This window comes from Lucilia sericata, unplaced genomic scaffold, assembly GCF_015586225.1.
Source record: "Lucilia sericata isolate MDLA Ls3-8-SP2 unplaced genomic scaffold, ASM1558622v1 Contig001275F_arrow, whole genome shotgun sequence".
Classification (NCBI taxonomy): Eukaryota; Metazoa; Arthropoda; class Insecta; order Diptera; family Calliphoridae; genus Lucilia; species Lucilia sericata.
Genome location: NW_023995226.1, coordinates 107740 through 125000, shown reverse-complemented (window position 1 = coordinate 125000; position 17261 = coordinate 107740). Strand labels below are relative to the sequence as shown.

The following is a 17261-nucleotide window of genomic DNA, read 5'->3' as shown; positions in this document are numbered from 1 at the left end:
CTAACTAACTAACTAACTACTAACTAACTAACTAACTAACTACTAACTAACTAACTAACTAACTAACTAACTAACTAACTAACTAACTAAAACTAACTAACTAACTAACTAACTAACTAAACTAACTAACTAACTAACTAACTAAACTAACTAACTAACTAACTAACTAACTAACTAACTAACTAACTAACTAACTAACTAACTAACTAACTACTAACAAACTAACTAACTAACTAACTCATTTTAGAAAACTAATATTAACAAAAACAGTTCTGAAAAAACAATCATCGGCTAAAATTCAACTAAATTTTTTTTGGATTCAATTTAACAGTTTTCAAATTATATATTTGCTCTCGGACGGCCAAAAGCCGTTTTTACAATGACCCCGTCGCAAAGCATGCAAACAGCTAACGCCGTTGTACAATTTAAGCGGCTTTGTTCTCTGCAGTGGTGCGCGTTGCAGTCGAAAAATGACAGTTGTACGAGGTGGTTCGTTAAATGTACGAGTTTATTCAGTGTTTTATTTTTTTGCGAATTTGCGGTAATCGGTTCAATAATTTAAAGTGTGAAAATTGGATTAAGAAAAATTCTAAATAAAAATATTAAAAAAATCTAAATTAAAAAGCTAAAATATTGAATAAAGTTTTGAATAGATAAAAGTGCTTTGCCCGAAAATCGAAGAAATATATACAGTTTTTTCAATAAAATAACTGTAAATTATATATGTACCTATGCATAATTTTTTTGCTGTGTGCAAATACAAATAAGAAGGTATAAAAGTAATAAATTAATAAAAAAGCATATAGCGAATAATTATAAAATAAACGACTTGCCTTTCTTTATAATGAAAAGTTAAAAAGAATTCTTATAAGAATTTTCTAAAGTTGTGCAAAATATGAAAACAGCAATAAAAAAGTTTTGCTTCTTTTTTTTATGTGTGAGAGCCAGACATTGAAATCCTGTTTTTGTGTACAACAAAAACAATAATAAATAATAATAGCAACAACAAGAACGACACAACAAAACATAAATATACAAACAAAAATAAAAGAAAACGAAAAAAATATGTATTTTCCTTTCATCCTGTAAAAGTTTATATGAAAGTTGGTGCGTGTGTGTATACAAATTAAGAGAAAAGTGCAGTTAATATTTTGGAAAAGAGAGCAAATTAACTACAGTGAATTATTAAAGAATATTAAATTGAAAATTTAAAGAAAAGTAAACAATAAATAAAATAATAATAACGCATTGCAAAAGAATTGCGTATTATGAAAATAAAAATTGTGCAAAAAAACAATTAAAATTTTGTATAACATTTTTTTGGCACTCTCCCTTTTCTCTCCACAATTGTCTACTCCTTATTTAACAGGGTTGTTTTTGTTGTTAATAAACAAAAGATAATAAAACCCAACATAGACAACAACAACCAACAAATAAGAATAATAAAAGAAATAACAACAACAACAACAACAAATAATAATATCTAACAAGCATTTTGCTGTGCAAGAAAGGAAAAAAACCAACAACTAAACTAAAAGTTGTATTGTTTTTGTTGTGTTTTTAGTAGACAGTGAGTAGAAAAGAAGCCTCCCCTTTCTTTTGATATTTGTGTTGTCCCTGTCAAATCCATAAATAAACTCACGCAACAACACTAGGATTCCTCACCTTTTATGTTTTGTACAAATTTGCCGCCTGGAATTTTGAAATGCGCGTAATTTACTCTCCTTGCTGCAACAACGACAACAACAACAACAACAACAAGAACAAACATCAGGGAGGAAACGCTTAATTACTTTTTATTTTACTTCAAACAACTGAATACGTAAACTTAATCATCATCCACAACGTAATCATCATTGGCTATTGTTATCCTGGTTCTGAGTTTAAACTTTTTCATGGTTTCATCTTTTATGGATTATTCAAAAATACGAAAAAATACACTTTACTTTATACAGTGTTTTTTTTTTTGTTGCCTTCTGTTAAGTACATATTTGACAGCAACTGTCAAAAAGTGCATGTAAGTATACTTGAAAATTTATTTTGCAAAATTACAATATTCTTACAATTATACATGCTTCATTATTTTCAATGGATGCAATTTTATATAAAATTTCTTACTTTTTGTGCAATAAAAAAAGGGTTGCAAGGATTTTGTTTTTCAAATGTAAAGTGAGCTAATTACACGGCAACAACAACGTTTATAACAAAAATATAAATGCATTTTGAAGGATAATTGCTTATAAAAGGGGGTTAAAAAAGGAAAAGGATTTGAAGGTTTTTTTATTTTAAAGTAAAATTGTTTAAATCTTTGTTTATTTTGTAATAAGAAGATTTTTTTTAAGAAATTCTGTTAAACAATTTTTGATAATTATTATAAAATTATAGGTAAAGTTATTTTGAAGAACTTTTAATCCAATTTTTATTATCTAGTTCAAAGGTCCTCACAGCAGTTACAACGTTTTCTTTAACTTAAATGAGATTTCTTTGTGGAAAATTTCACCTTGAAAAGTTATACAAATAGTTTTCTAAAAGCTTTTATAAAAAGAAAATAGGTATTTCATATAATAAAGCTTTTTTAGAAAGTTAAGCATTTATTGAAAAAAGTTCTTTGCAAAAGGAAAAAAAGCGGAGAATTATTAAAAATTTAAAAGTTATTAAGAAGCTTTTTTAAAATAAAAAGCTATAAAATAAAGCTTTCATTGAAAAAACTCTTTTTGAAATTATAAAGCTTTGTCTGAGCACTGAGCTTACAAATTATTGTGGAATAAAAGTTTTAATTATTATTGTTCAAAATGTAAACTTAAGAATAAAAAAGCTTTTATACAATTAATCTATTTACCTGTTTTTAAACAATAAAGTTTTTAAGAAAATATTATTTTAATAAAAAGTTCTAATTAAAAGACATCTTTTGTAAAGCTTTTTTGAAAATAGAGCTTTTGGAAATAATTAAAAAAAGTTATTTGCCAAAGTACTTATAAAGCTTATTGATACCTTGAAGTTTTTAAGAAAATATTATTATTTACCAAAGCTTTTATTTAATTAAGCTCCTTAAAAAGCTTATTTGAAAATAGAACTTTCGAAAATTATTGGAAAAAAGCTCTTTGCCAAAGTATAAAGCTTATTTCTTTCACAGAGCTTTAATATAAACTTAAAAATAAAAAAATCTTTTACACATTTATTCTATTTACCAGTTTATAAAGAGCTTTTTCAGAAATTATGGAAATATTTTTTTAAGAAAAATTTTTTGTTGGAAAAAAAAAGCTCTTAGAAATTATATACATAGCTTAAACACCAAAGAGCTTTTGAAATAAAAAAAATCAATGAAGTATTTGAGAAAATTTTATTTTTAAACAAAGCTTTTATTAAAAAAAGCTCTTTTGAATGTAAAATCTTTGAAAATAATTGCCAAAGTATAAAGTTTATTGATACCACAGAGCTTTAATGCAAAGTTAGTTCTAAAAAAGCTTTTACGTTTTTAATCTACTTAGCAGTTTGTAAAAAGCTTTTTTATAAAATAAAGCTTTTTTTTAAGAAAAAGCTTTTATTGGAAGAAAAAGCTTTTTAAATAAAAAAAAAAATAAAAAAATTTTTGGTGAATAAAAGTTTTCACTTTTTAATAAAAATTTAAAGTATGTTTGTAAATTTAAGAACATAAAACATTTATAAAAAGCTTTTGTAAAAAAAGATTTATGCTGTTTGTAAAGTTTTTCAATAATAAGTGAAAGCTTTTATATCTTTTACAGAAAATAATGAAATCAAAGTATTTTTATGGTTTATGAAAAGCTTTTTCACAAAAAAAGAGTTTTAATAGGAAAAAAATTTAAACGAGCTTTTTAATAAATTAAAGCTTTTTCTTATATTCAAGTTTTTAAAAGTTATTAGTTTAAAAAAATACGTTTTTCTACAAAATATTTGGAAAATAAAAGAAAGCTTTCACATATTTAAGCTATTCTGTAGGAAGATATAATTATAATAGATAAGAAAAGCTTTTTTGAAAAAAGCTTTTTTTGCTAAAAAATTAAAAATTTTAAAGCCCATTATCTCAACCTTATCATTAACCAGTAAATATTCTTCTGATACAAAAATGTTTGTATAAAAATCAAAAAGCTTTTATAAAAACCATTGCTTTCATTAAGCGTTCATTGTGTTTTCAAGGATAATCACTTCTTTAAAAAAAAGCACAAAACCACTTTCAAATTCCAATGGAAAAATCTTTGTGTTATTAAAAACTCCAAAAAAAACTATTCTAATTCCAAGATGCAACAAAAATTCTGTTATAGAATTTCCAAGATAACAAAACCAAAAACAAAACTTCATTTAACACTGAAGTTTTAAATGGAGTTTTTATAATTTTTGGTACTTGCGCAGCAGTCACATCCACAAAAAAAAAAATCCTGTTGAAAACTTCCTTACACACATACAAACAAATTATAATTTTTTCTTGTCTACACTTTTCATAACAAACTTTTAAATAGAAGGACTAAATGCAAAAGTAAAGGGTGTTTGCAAATAGAAAAAGGACTAAAGAACTATTTTTGAAACTTTGCTTTGTTTCTTATAAAATTTTATTAATATTATATTAACGCCCTTAACGTATAGTTATGAATGCTATTGCTAAGTTGTTGATATTTATTTAATCTTTTAATAACGCCCTTGTGTCCTTTATATTTGTGCTAAATTTATTTATGCGTTTTTGTATGATTTCAGGCGTTAAAAGAAAACGAAAACAATAAACTTATTTTAATGAAATATTATTTATTTAACCGGAAGCTAAAATGTGGCAAAATCTGTTCTTTTTTTTTTTTTTTTTGCTGAGAGGCTTTGAGGACATCAGTTTCAAGTATTCTCTGTAGTGTATTTAAGTTTATGGACTTTGAAAGTGTTGAATAGCATATAAAAGCTTTAAGGGTTATAGTGAAAGTTAAAAGAGGCTAAGATTTTAGTTTGTTTAAATACTTGATATATTGAATATTATAATGATTTCTAAAGTGAGACTAAATGATTTAAAAAGTGAAGCTTTTAAGGTTTTGAAACTGTTATGCTTAAAAGTTTGGAAATTTAGAAGAGATAAGTTTTACATGCTTCAATTTGCTTAAGAAAGCTTTTATCCTAAAGCGTCTTCATTAAATAATTATGAAAACTAAATATTGTCAAATAAACTTTAATGTAAAAAAGCTCTAAAAAGAAAAAGCTTTAACAATTTATTGCACAAACGGTTTTTTTTAAAGAAATTAAAAGCTTAATAAAAAAATAAAACTAACATTATTGTTAAGAATCGAATGTAAAAAAGCTTTTTAAGAGCAAAGTTATATTGTTATATGATATCTAAAAAGTGAAGCTTTCAAGGTTTCTAAGAGAAAATGATTTTTATTAGGAAAAAGTTTTCAGTATTTATAATGTTTCTTGTAAAAAGCTTTAAAGGTGAATTATGTATTACTGTTTGTTTCCTCCGAAAAGTGAAGCTTTTAAGATTTTTAAATATGTATTAAACTTTTTAAGAGGAAAGTGCTTTTATTTGGAAAAAGCTTACAGTATTTATAATGTTTCTTGTAATTCGCTTTAAAGATAAATTATTTATTATTGTCTGTTTCCTCTAAAAGCTTTCTTAATTTTTATTATATTTTAAACTAAATATTAAAAGTATTTTTGTAAAAAGCTTTCTGCGTTGACATTATCTGCAAAAAGTTTTTGTTATTTAAAAGCTTTTCGAAAAACGTTTATTAATTACAGTCTGTTTGGAAAAAGCTTTATATAGTTTAAAGGAGATTTAGATTAAAAAAAGCTTTTAATTTAAAAAATAATTGTAAAAATACATTGAATATTAAAACACTTATTTGATTTCTTAAAAAGCTTTTATTTTTATTGCTAAAAGTTAAAATTTTTTGAAAGAATTTAAATATTCAGAAGTTTTTTTGTGAAAAAAAGCTTTAAGTTTTATAAAGCTTAAAAAAAGGCTTTTACTATAAAAGGATTTTTGAGTTAAGCTTTACCTATGAAAAAGCTTCTTGTAAAAAGCTTTATATATTAAAAAATATTGTTTAAACAAAACTTTAAACAATTTTTATGAAAAATCTTTTAATATTATAAATCTTTTATGAAAAAAGCTTTTTTTAAAAAAATTTTAAATGTATTCCTAAGCTTTTAAAAAAAGCTATAAATATTTAAAAGCTTTTATGAAAAAAGCTTTAAATATTCAAAAGCTTTTATAAAAAAGCTTTAAATAAAAAAAAGCTTTTATGAAAAAAAAAAACTTTAAATATTCAAAAGTTTTTATAAAAGAAGCTTTAAATATTCAAAAGTTTTTTGTGAAAAAAGCTTTAAGTTTTATAAAGCATTTTAAAGAAAAGCTTTTACTATAAAAGGATTTTTGAGTTAAACTTTACCTATAAAAAAGCTTCTTGTAAAAAGCTTTATATATTAAAAAAAAAATTTAAAGAATTTAAAACAGCTTTTATGAAAAATCTTTAAATATTATAAATCTTTTATGAAAAAAGCTTTAAGTATTATAAATCTTTTTATAGAAAAGCTTTCACTATAATTTTTTTTTAATTAAGCTTTACCTATAAAAAACTTTTTGTAATAAAGCTTTAAATATTATAATATCTATGTTAAACAAAACTTTAAACAGCTTTTTGTGAAAAATTTTAAAATATAAAAACTTTAAAAAGCGTTTTTAAATTTAAAGTACGAAATTCAAATGATAGGAAAGCTTTGTTGCAAATATAAAGGAATCCGGTAAAATTTAGGATTTTTCTCTTTAAATTTAGTTTTTCATAACTGTTTCCGAATTATTTCCTTGTAAAACCCAATATATTCATCTTATTCCATTATAAATAATACATATTTAAATATTTAATACATTGACTTTGATTAGTTGTTTTTATATGAAAATTTTGATGTTTATTACATTTCCTGATGGTATAATATTTAATAAAAATGTCTATCATTCCCTAACAGAATATTATTTATAACCCAACCTGAAATGAAATCTTAAAACAAAAACAAGGAACGGCTGAATATTCCTTTACAAAACTAAAAGCAATAATAACATTAAATGACACGTGTTTATGAGATTTTCCTAAAACATTGAAACATATTTTTTAGGCTACAAAAAGCAAACAAATCTGAAAATGTAAAGAAAAAATTAGGTTGAAAGAGGGTGTTCCCTCTTATAAATTCATCCATTTATTTAGTTCGTTTTTTTTTTGTTGTAATAAAAATAATTTATTTCATGTTCTTAGCCAAATGAAAACTAAAACTATTTTTATATTATTCCTGCTATTTTTTCTGGTTATGTTTATATAGAGCTTTTTTTTCTCTTTCGTGTTAATTTAATTAAAGAAAAATACACAGCCTTTTTTATTTTTAGTTAAAGTTTTTTTTGTTTTTTGATTCTGTCTATTAAAGTTTTGTTTTCTTTTTGTTTAAAACACATGTTTCTATTTTTCTCGTCTATTTGCTATTTTTATTTATTTAATAAATTTTTATATGTATGACTAAATGGGGAGAAAATTTTGTTATTACTATAAACTACTACTACTTTTGTGCTATTTTGTATTATAAAAAAAATAATAATCTTATCATTTTGTTAATATTTGAGGGTGTAAATATTTATTCCATTATTGACGTACTACTAAATATTAAATATTGCTTTTATTCTTATCTTTGAAACATTTTTTTACATAATTTGCAGTTATAATATACATATAAGCAAAATAAACAGCAATAATTAATTGCAATTATTGAAATTGTTATTTAGTATTGATAATAATTTTGGCGGTAATTTGTGCACATGATTTGAAAACATAAATTTATTTAAATTAAAATGTTTCTCTAGGAAGGAAATCTTGTTAAAAAGCTACTTTTCTGCAGAAAATACAAGCAACTTTTCTATAGAAAACATGTCTTGTTAACAAGCAACTTTTCTATAGAAAACATGTCTTGTTAACAAGCAACTTTTCTATAGAAAACATGTCTTGTTAACAAGCAACTTTTCTATAGAAAACATATCTTGTTAACAAGCAACTTTTCTATAGAAAACATGTCTTGTTAACAAGCAACTTTTCTATAGAAAACATGTCTTGTTAACAAGCAACTTTTCTATAGAAAACATGTCTTGTTAACAAGCAACTTTTCTATAGAAAACATGTCTTGTTAACAAGCAACTTTTCTATAGAAAACATGTCTTGTTAACAAGCAACTTTTCTATAGAAAACATGTCTTGTTAACAAGCAACTTTTCTATAGAAAACATGTCTTGATAACAAGCAACTTTTCTATAGAAAACATGTCTTGTTAACAAGCAACTTTTCTATAGATAACCAGTCTTGTTAACAAGCAACTTTTCTATAGAAAACCAGTCTTGTTAACAAGCAACTTTTCTATAGAAAACCAGTCTTGTTAACAAGCAACTTTTCTATAGAAAACATGTCTTGTTAACAAGCAACTTTTCTATAGAAAACATATCTTGTTAACAAGCAACTTTTCTATAGAAAACATGTCTTGTTAACAAGCAACTTTTCTATAGAAAACATGTCTTGTTAACAAGCAACTTTTCTATTGAAAACATGTCTTGTTAACAAGCAACTTTTCTATAGAAAACATGTCTTGTTAACAAGCAACTTTTCTATAGAAAACATGTCTTGTTAACAAGCAACTTTTCTATAGAAAACATGTCTTGTTAACAAGCAACTTTTCTATAGAAAACATGTCTTGTTAACAAGCAACTTTTCTATAGAAAACATGTCTTGTTAACAAGCAACTTTTCTATAGAAAACATGTCTTGTTAACAAGCAACTTTTCTATAGAAAACATGTCTTGTTAACAAGCAACTTTTGTATAGAAAACAAGTCTTGATAACAAGCAACTTTTCTATAGAAAACAAGTCTTGTTAACAAGCATGTTTTCTATAGAAAACATGTCTTGTTAACAAGCAACTTTTCTATAGAAAACATGTCTTGTTAACAAGCAACTTTTCTATAGAAAACATGTCTTGTTAACAAGCAACTTTTCTATAGAAAACATGTCTTGTTAACAAGCAACTTTTCTATAGAAAACATGTCTTGTTAACAAGCAACTTTTCTATAGAAAACATGTCTTGTTAACAAGCAACTTTTCTATAGAAAACATGTCTTGTTAACAAGCAACTTTTCTATAGAAAACATGTCTTGTTAACAAGCAACTTTTCTATAGAAAACATGTCTTGTTAACAAGCAACTTTTCTATAGAAAACATGTCTTGTTAACAAGCAACTTTTCTATAGAAAACATGTCTTGTTAACAAGCAACTTTTCTATAGAAAACATGTCTTGTTAACAAGCAACTTTTCTATAGAAAACATGTCTTGTTAACAAGCAACTTTTCTATAGAAAACATGTCTTGTTAACAAGCAACTTTTCTATAGAAAACATGTCTTGTTAACAAGCAACTTTTCTATAGAAAACATGTCTTGTTAACAAGCAACTTTTCTATAGAAAACATGTCTTGTTAACAAGCAACTTTTCTATAGAAAACATGTCTTGTTAACAAGCAACTTTTCTATAGAAAACATGTCTTGTTAACAAGCAACTTTTCTATAGAAAATATGTCTTGTTAACAAGCAACTTTTCTATAGAAAAGATGTCTTGTTCACAAGCAACTTTTCTTGTTAACAAGCAACTTTTCTATAGAAACATGTTTCTTCCATTCTTAATTCTTTAAAACTTAACAATTCAATTAATTTTAAAAAATTTTAAGCAAAGCTTATCATTATTAATCTTATCAAATCACCCTGGCTTGATTTTTTAATTAATATTCATAATTTCGGAATTTTTAAAAACTACTTTGAAAACAAATTATTTTTGACACCCAAATAAAAGAAACAAAATACAATATAAAATGTTTATAACATACGATATAAAAACGTGATGAAGTTATCATAAAGAAAACAAAAATCAAAATCTTTTCATATGCTAAAATTCAACAACAATCAAAAGTAACAATGTTCTTTAGAGGAAATAAAATACAAAATTGACTGACGTCTTTACCAAAAGAAGAAAAAAAAAACGATGTGCAGAGAACATAAATTAAAATCGAATGCGTAAAAACAAAAACGAAAGTGTTAATAAAACAGCAGATAAAAATCTCCATAAAAACTAATGAAATTCAATAAGAAAAGATTCAAATTATAAGCATTAACACAACACAGCAAGCCAGCAAGTAAAAGAAGCGGGTTATTTTACTTTTTTTATTTTGGAATAAATGGATCGACGATTTTCAATGAAATCTCACTGCTCTAGGCATTTACACACACACATACACACGCCGTATTAATAACTGTTTCATGGAGTGCATTAGAGCGACATTAGACGCCTTCGATTGAATAGATTTTATGATTTCATTCATAATTTTTTCTTAACAAAAAAACACAGCCAGGAGATGAAAATAGAAAAAAAAACACATAAATATTGTAACAGAAAACTACTACAAATTAGTAGTGGGTGTTAAAAAAACGAGTTCCAACAACAAAATACTTATAATTAGAGGAAGGAAATACTATAAAATGATGTTGTTCGCTCGCTTGCACGCTGCTTTATCTATGGTTTGTGGTTGCCTCGTATAGCCCAGGTTAACTGAACGAACGACCCGATTTTCTAGATTTCTTTTTCTTTCGTTTTATAGAAGACAGACAGACAGACAAAACAACGGCAACTATTTACTAGTTACAAGTATTTTATGACTAGCATTATGCAAAATCAAATGACTGACTGAATGACTACAGTGACTGTTGTGTTGCTGTAAAGAAAATAATATTTTTTATTTAAATATGATCAAAACAGTTTTATAAGTTAAACAGTTATTAAAGGAATGTGGTCTTTACAAAATATAAGAAGCAACTCTTTTTCTAAAATGATGCTTTCTTTACAAGCAACTTTTCTTTAGAAAACATGTCTTCTCAACAAGCAATTTTTCTATAGAAAATATGTCTTCTAAACAAGCAACCTTTCTTTAGAAAATATGCCTTCTTGACAAGCAACTTTTCTTTAGAAAAGATGTCTTCTAAACAATCTACCTTTCTATAGATAAAATGTCTTCTAAACAAGTAACTTTTCTATAGAAAAGATGTCTTCTAAACAAGCAACTTTTCTATAGAAAATATGTCTTCTAAACAAGCAACTTTTCTATAAAAAATATGTGTTCTAAATAAGCAACTTTTGTATAGAAAACATGTCTTGTTAACAAGCAACTTTTCTATAGAAACGATGTCTTCTAAACAAGCAACTTTTCTATAGATAAAATGTCTTCTAAACAAGTAACTTTTCTATAGAAAAGATGTCTTCTAAACAAGTAACTTTTCTATAGAAAATATGTCTTCTAAACAAGCAACTTTTCTATAAAAAATATGTCTTCTAAATAAGCAACTTTTGTATAGAAAAGATGTCTTCTAAATAAGCAACTTTTGTATAGAAAAGATGTCTTCTAAACAAGCAAATTTTCTATAGAAAAGATGTCTTCTAAACAAGCAACTTTTCTATAGAAAAGATGTCTTCTTGACAAGCAACTTTTCTATAGAAAAGATGTCTTCTTGACAAGCAACTTTTCTATAGAAAAGATGTCTTCTTGACAAGCAACTTTTCTATAGAAAAGATGTCTTCTTGACAAGCAACTTTTCTATAGAAAAGATGTCTTCTTGACAAGCAACTTTTCTATAGAAAAGATGTCTTCTTGACAAGCAACTTTTCTATAGAAAAGATGTCTTCTTGACAAGCAACTTTTCTATAGAAAAGATGTCTTCTTGACAAGCAACTTTTCTATAGAAAAGATGTCTTCTTGACAAGCAACTTTTCTATAGAAAAGATGTCTTCTTGACAAGCAACTTTTCTATAGAAAAGATGTCTTCTTGACAAGCAACTTTTCTATAGAAAAGATGTCTTCTTGACAAGCAACTTTTCTATAGAAAAGATGTCTTCTTGACAAGCAACTTTTCTATAGAAAAGATGTCTTCTTGACAAGCAACTTTTCTATAGAAAAGATGTCTTCTTGACAAGCAACTTTTCTATAGAAAAGATGTCTTCTTGACAAGCAACTTTTCTATAGAAAAGATGTCTTCTTGACAAGCAACTTTTCTATAGAAAAGATGTCTTCTTGACAAGCAACTTTTCTATAGAAAAGATGTCTTCTTGACAAGCAACTTTTCTATAGAAAAGATGTCTTCTTGACAAGCAACTTTTCTATAGAAAAGATGTCTTCTTGACAAGCAACTTTTCTATAGAAAAGATGTCTTCTAAACAAGAAACGTTTCTATACAAATGATACCAATCTCACTCTATCGAACCAATTCATTAACAACTCTGACGGTAGTCATATCGTCTATATATAACCAGATGTCTGACTTCGATTCTTCGACAGTCTCACCTCATAGTGCAGCTGTTTTTCTTTTGTTTTTTTTTTTTTGCTTTCGTCATGTATCTTACACCTAAAGACGTGGGTGAATTTTAAGGCTTTAGGTAGTAGAAAACAACAAATCCATACAACTAACTTCAACTACTGCTTACAACTTTAAACCAAAACAAAAATCGATTGTGTAAACAAGAAATAAAATAAATAAAAATATCATATGGTTTCCACCAACAACAGAAATTTATTCAGTCGTTTCAACACACAACAGAGCAACAATATTTTCAACAAATCTGTCAAAACTTTAAAATATTGGTAGAAGGAGAAAAAAATAGTTTATGTATCTTGTACATATTTTCTTTTCTTACCTGTAAACAAACTGTTGGAATGTTTGGTCTTTTCTTTGGCAAAATAAGTATCCATGAAATTTTTGTTTTCGGAATGTTCACAATATAATACAATAAAATGAGAATATTATAAATACATACTTGAGTTTGTTTGTCGGCTTGTTGCTTTAAGTACAAGTAGAGAAGAACAGGTGTAAATTACTTAAGATCATGCTAAATTGTTTTAAGGAAAAACCCAATCTTTTGTGGCAAAGTAAATTGTAAAATCATTGGGTAGCAATTAAACATTGAGCGTTGACAGCAGGTGTTGGCGTAGGAAAAAGGAAAACTTCAAAAGTAGCCCTCCTCTCTTAATGAATGAATTTTCAAGTATTTAATGAAATGAGATTAAACAATAAATTATTTAAGTGGGTGGAAATATATTTAACAAGTCAAACAATTACAAAATGGAAAACCAACAACCTTGTCTACCTGTTAAAGGTAGAAAATTTTCTTAAAAAATTTACTGTACGAATTTCCAGTCCGTTCAATTGTGAATTTTATGTTCATTGATTTAGAAAAATGGCAATTTCTGTAACAGACTATTTATTGCCTTTGATGTTTCGCTTCTTAAGAATCAACTTATCTATAGAAAAGATGTCTTCTAAACAAGCAACTTTTCTATAGAAAAGATGTCTTCTAAACAAGCAACTTTTCTATAGAAAAGATGTCTTCTAAACAAGCAACTTTTCTATAGAAAAGATGTCTTCTAAACAAGCAACTTTTCTATAGAAAAGATGTCTTCTAAACAAGCAACTTTTCTATAGAAAAGATGTCTTCTAAACAAGCAACTTTTCTATAGAAAAGATGTCTTCTAAACAAGCAACTTTTCTATAGAAAATATGTCTTCTAAACAAGCAACTTTTCTATAGAAAATATGTCTTCTAAACAAGCCACTTTTCTATAGAAAAGATGTCTTCTAAACAAGCAACTTTTCTATAGAAAATATGTCTTCTAAACAAGCAACTTTTCTATAGAAAAGATGTCTTCTAAACAAGCAACTTTTCTATAGAAAATATGTCTTCTAAACAAGCAACTTTTCTATAGAAAAGATGTCTTCTAAACAAGCAACTTTTCTATAGAAAATATGTCTTCTAAACAAGCAACTTTTCTATAGAAAATATGTCTTCTAAACAAGCAACTTTTCTATAGAAAATATGTCTTCTAAACAAGCAAATTTTCTATAGAAAATATGTCTTCTAAACAAGCAAATTTTCTATAGAAAACATGTCTTATTAACAAGCAACTTTTCTATAGAAAACATGTCTTGTTAACAAGCAACTTTTCTATAGAAAACATGTCTTGTTAACAAGCAAATTTTCTATAGAAAACATGTCTTGTTAACAAGCAACTTTTCTATAGAAAACATGTCTTGTTAACAAGCAAATTTTCTATAGAAAACATGTCTTGTTAACAAGCAAATTTTCTATAGAAAACATGTCTTGTTAACAAGCAAATTTTCTATAGAAAACATGTCTTGTTAACAAGCAAATTTTCTATAGAAAACATGTCTTGTTAACAAGCAAATTTTCTATAGAAAACATGTCTTCTAAACAAGCAACTTTTCTCTAGAAAACATGTCTTGTTAACAAGCAACTTTTCTATAGAAAACATGTCTTGTTAACAAGCAACTTTTCTATAGAAAACATGTCTTGTTAACAAGCAACTTTTCTATAGAAAACATATCTTGTTAACAAGCAACTTTTCTATAGAAAACATGTCTTGTTAACAAGCAACTTTTCTATAGAAAACATGTGTTGTTAACAAGCAACTTTTCTATAGAAAAACTTTTCTATAGAAAACAGGTCTTGTTAACAAGCAACTTTTCTATAGAAAACATGTCTTGTTAACAAGCAACTTTTCTATAGAAAACAGGTCTTGTTAACAAGCAACTTTTCTATAGAAAACAGGTCTTGTTAACAAGCAACTTTTCTATAGAAAACAGGTCTTGTTAACAAGCAACTTTTCTATGGAAAACAGGTCTTGTTAACAAGCAACTTTTCTATAGAAAACATGTGTTGTTAACAAACAACTTTTCTATAGAAAACATGTCTTGTTAATAAGCAACTTTTCTATAGAAAATATGTCTTGTTAACAAGCAACTTTTCTATAAAAAACATGTCTTGTTAACAAGCAACTTTTCTATAGAAAACATGTCTTGTTAACAAGCAACTTTTCTATAGAAAACAGGTCTTGTTAACAAGCAACTTTATAACCTGTGGAAAAGCAACTTTTCTAAAGAAATTGTTCCTTGAAACATTTACACCCAAAGTCTTAAACTTATCATTAATAATTTCATCATTTCCTGATAAAATCTGCCTTAAAACAATTCGTTAACAAATGACAACATATAATCGAATTATCATTCTAACACCTCAAATTCTACGTAATTTTAGAGTCATTAAACGAGCTAAATAGAAATTAAAATTCTGACGAAGTGAAAAAAAGCATAAAAATACCCCAAATAATTATCTTATCGTTGAAAGTTTTGCTATTACGAATTGAGTTCAAATTAAATGTTGCAATTACGCTATAAGATCTATAGTAAAAATAAAATAAACAATACAATTAAATTTTGCTTTTCGTGTGAAAACCCATTGATTTTTTTCTCTTTGCAAATTTTTGTTGCAAGACGAAGAAGTTGGCAAGAGAAAAGAGGCAGTAAACAGCCAATAAATACTAATAGTTGTGGTAAATTGAGGTATTGTTTTGCGTATAAAAATAAATTATTTTTTCTTGTTGAGTTATTTTTGTCTTTTACGAGTATTTATCTATTTTCAAAATTTGTGGTCGATAATCGATTTTATTTTCTGTGGCTATTTTGTGTTTGATTTTGTATGTTTTTTATTTAGCAGATACATTTGAATTTGTGTGTTCGTAGGTGAAGAATTATTTAGTACACATATTGGGTATGAACATGTTGTTTATCTTATCGCGTAATGTTATTCCCTCGTTTTTTATTTTAATTTTTTGTTCGATATTTCTCAACATTTGTAATTACAAAAATAGAACAAATACATTTCGCAATCGTTTTGTTTAGCTGGTTTTCTATGTATTTATATATCAATTTGTTATATGATTATATTAATCAATTTTAGTAATTTAATATTGAATGATTTGTAAATACTCAACACGACCTTGTTTTTATTTGCTTGAGTTCGGAATAAATGTAAATTTTTTTTAAAAAAACATGAGAAAAATCGTTAATTTATTTTATATTTTTGTAACAAAATAACTTTTTTCATCAAAAAGCTTTTTTCTGCCAAAAAGCTTTTTTTTTTGCAAAAAAGCTTTTCTGCCATAAAGCTTTTATTGTCTTTTTTGTACATACAAATGCAAAAAACAAATTTCAAACAATAGCTTTTTTGTAATAAAAGCTTTTTTCGAGAACTAACTAAAAGCTGTTTTTTCTCAAAAAAGCTCTTTATAGTATAACCTTAAACAAAAGGTTTTACTTTACGTAAAAAACTTACGTAAAAAACTAAAAATCTTTTTTTTTTCACAGAAGACTTCTAAAGAGCTTTTCAAAAACTTTGAGAAAGAGCTAATAAAAAATCTTAGATATTTTTTATAAAAAAGCTTTTAAATCTTTTACTGACAGAAAGCTTTTTTTTTGATAAACTTAACAATTTTGTTAGATAAAAAGTTTTCACACCCCATTTTTTTACAAAAAGTGTCTAAATAAGCTTTTCATGACAAAAAGCTTTTATATAAGCTTATTATAGCAAAATGCTTTTAAAAAGCTTTTTGAAAATAATTTGTATATTATCTTTAGAAAAAAGAACATTCAAAAGGTATTTTTTACTAACTGCTAATAAAAGCTTTCAAAAAATTTCGTTTTGAAAAAGGCCAAAATTTCCAAAATTGTTCCAAAATTTGTTCTTTGACAAAAAGCTTATTAAAAAATTTTAGCATATTTCTACAAAAAAAAAAACTTAAAAAAATGTTTTTTTAACGTAAAGCTTTCAATGAGTGATATTAATCATCGATGTTATTATAAGAAAAAAACTTTCAAAAACCGTTTTTACTAAAAGCTTTTCATAACAAAAGCTTCTAAATAAACTTTTTATTAAAAAAGCTTCTAAATAAGCTTTTCATTACTTAAATTTTTTTATTATCACGAAAAGCTTTTTGACAAGAATATTTTAAATAAATTTTTCCTGAAAAAGTTTTTTTCACAAAAATATTATAAAAAGCTTTTTCTAAGCTATTTTTTGACAAAAAACTACTAAAAATCTTTTTTAATAAAAAGCTATTTTAAAAGCTTTCCTTGGAAAAAATATTCGAAAAAAGATCTTTTTTGACCAAAAGCTTCAACAAATAGCTGCTAAAAAACTTAAAATAAAAAGCTACTATAAAAGCTTTTTTTACGTAAAGCTTTTAATGAATGATATTAATCAACGTAGTTATTATAAGAAAAAAACTTTCAAAATCTGTTTTTTTTACAAAAAACTTTTAAAGAAGTTTTTCATAACAAAAGCTTCAAAATAAACTTTTCATAA

At 25.4% G+C, this 17261-nt stretch overlaps 1 long non-coding RNA gene across 1 annotated transcript in view; it reads left to right on the top strand.

Moving 5' to 3' along the window:
• The first annotated feature begins 335 nt into the window (after positions 1-335).
• Positions 336-17261, top strand: part of LOC119610781 — a 47281-nt gene continuing 30355 nt past the window's right edge. Inside the window, exon 1 of the long non-coding RNA XR_005232010.1 lies at positions 336-2017. This is a non-coding gene — a long non-coding RNA (uncharacterized LOC119610781). The remainder of the gene's footprint in view (positions 2018-17261) is intronic.